This window comes from Penaeus vannamei, chromosome 2 (genome assembly GCF_042767895.1).
Source record: "Penaeus vannamei isolate JL-2024 chromosome 2, ASM4276789v1, whole genome shotgun sequence".
Lineage (NCBI taxonomy): Eukaryota > Metazoa > Arthropoda > Malacostraca > Decapoda > Penaeidae > Penaeus > Penaeus vannamei.
Genome location: NC_091550.1, coordinates 1,130,106 through 1,132,605, shown reverse-complemented (window position 1 = coordinate 1,132,605; position 2,500 = coordinate 1,130,106).

The window sequence follows — 2,500 nt, the reverse complement described above, 5'->3', positions numbered from 1 at the left end:
TGTTTTACATTGATGGGGATAACACATGTATTGATACTTTGGGGGGATAGTCTATTGAAGAGACTGTGATAGTGCAAAGAATATGAATGAATGGAAAGTTGAAATAATTGAAATGCGGATGGCAATGATGGTAATGACGATAACACATATGACATTAATGATACCAATACAACAGCAGAAATAAGACAGGAAAAAAACGAACAATAGAATATAAAGAAGTCTTCATTAATACAATAATTAAAGAAAGATTATCTATTGAGAACAATTATTTATTATATCTATTACGAAAAAAAATACAGTGACAGGTAGCCATTATCATCAAACGCATCTTTCCCTAACCTTCCTACGCTTAAGTTTATGCTAATGGCAGTAACCCCGGCTATACGGAAAGCATCAATCCACACACATTCATAACAAGGTCTCATTATCCAAACCACGTGTGAACATTCTCTCCGCTGATTCCATATTGAGCACGCGACGCCTCCTCACCGGGGACTGCAAACACATGCATCTTCTGTACACAACTTTCTCGGTCGTTCAAGGTTCCCCGTTCGGCTGTGGTGCATTTAGGGTCCAAGCACCGATCACATTTATATGAAATCGAAGTTATACATGAAACAGAAGAACTTTTAATGCGTGCGATTCTCTCTTTTTCACCTACGCGTGTAATTTATTAACGATATCTAAAACGCCAATATGAGTTGTATAATCTATTTTTTTTCAGTTTATCCTACGAATTGGCACGATTTTGGATTCAGTCTGCAAAGATGTTCCTTCCCTTTCTTTTACCAGAATACCATGGCCTGAATCAGGAAAGGTCGGCTATATTTAGAGCATTGCGTAATACCAGACTGCACTCTGTTTTCTTTCGTTCTCTCCTCTGCGCTTTGTTTGATCATTTTTATGTGCGTTTTCCCATGATCTGCCAGTCCTTTGTGCAGCACTGACTTCTGACACAGAGGAAAGTACAAAAAAAGGAAGTTATGTACTCTTTGTGTAACTCATTTAACCTAATTTCCTCAGACTCGACCTCTTGGTCGCTTTGCTACGGTGGATTGTACAATTCCAATGCATTTAGATGAAAAAACAATGGAAAGCAATCATATTCTAGTATGAAACCTGTAAAATACCAAACTGCTCATATTTAAATCGATTTTTTTATTAAAAGGATGAGAGAAGTCAGTTCTGCCGAGTGTTTAAAACAGGCTTCACTCTAACAAAGGGTAATTGAAGGTAATTGTGAATGCGGGAAAATAAATCGCCTATGTCAGTTTGAAGTTTCGCGTATCAGGTTACATTTTATCATTGGCTTTCTGAATGTATATGACTGTAGTGATTTTGTTTAGATTGTATTGAGAGTACCTTGAATGGAGACAAAGTAGGGTTATTTTTTACGAAATGTACTAATTTACGATTATGATAGCTATTGTACTTTTACTTTGCAATAGTAAATACAACACCTGCAGTTACAAGTACAATATATACTCATATTAACATCTGAAAGTCTCTGGCTATAATCGGTATTTTTGCAGTAATGCAAAATCCCAATCTTGTCTATTACTGACTGAAATTTATGTGCGCTCCCTCTGTTTTCTCATATGAAATCACTTACAGGAATTACAGGACGTTAGTTCACATCAGCATACGTATTTAGAAATGTCCTATTCTTTCAACAATTAACGTTTCCGGTAGATTTTTTTTTCATCAACGAAGCAGATGTTAACACAGATTTTAAGGGAATGGCATCGTGATATAATCAGTTTCTGTGTAATTTTCTCGACAAGAAAATATTACATATTCACGGAAATATGCCAAAATGCCCACCATATATATTACATGATTAAGATAGCAAGCTACCACTGTAACACTTGGAATGTGTATCAGTCTAGAAGTTTCGCATAACAAACTAAGTACAAAAAGAAGATTTCAAAATATGCCTATGTTCAGACGAAAATGGCGCACTACAAATGGGTAATGCTCCTCGCGGGCGCCCTCAGACGCACTTCGGCCTGGCGCGCAGTCCCCCCTAAACTTTATTCATAGAAAACGGAGGCTTAAAATTCCTAGGGTAAAACCATCCGTTCCTAAAACGACATATCTTTCCCTTTCCCTCAAGAACATCAAATACCTCCACATAAAAAATAACGTCAATATTAATAAATCGAGTAACGGAAACTTCTCATCAGATCGAACCATCCCAAAAGAGCGACTTTACCCACACGTTTTTGGCAATGATATACCCTGGCAGTATTGGAATACCTGGTAGGGAAATAGTAAACTAAAGCAGCTGGAAAAATATCAATACGTATTACGCACCACAGGAATAACTGGAGAGTAGGGACAATTTCCTTCTAGTCCAAGGTAAGGCTGAGCAGATAAGGCCAGAGACACCTCGCTGCTCGACCACAGGAGGAAGAGACGAGGCGCGAAAGCCAGAAAAACAGGGTCAAAAAAGGGCTCATTATTTCGTTCCTTGTTCTTTGGCAGAAAAATATTTTAT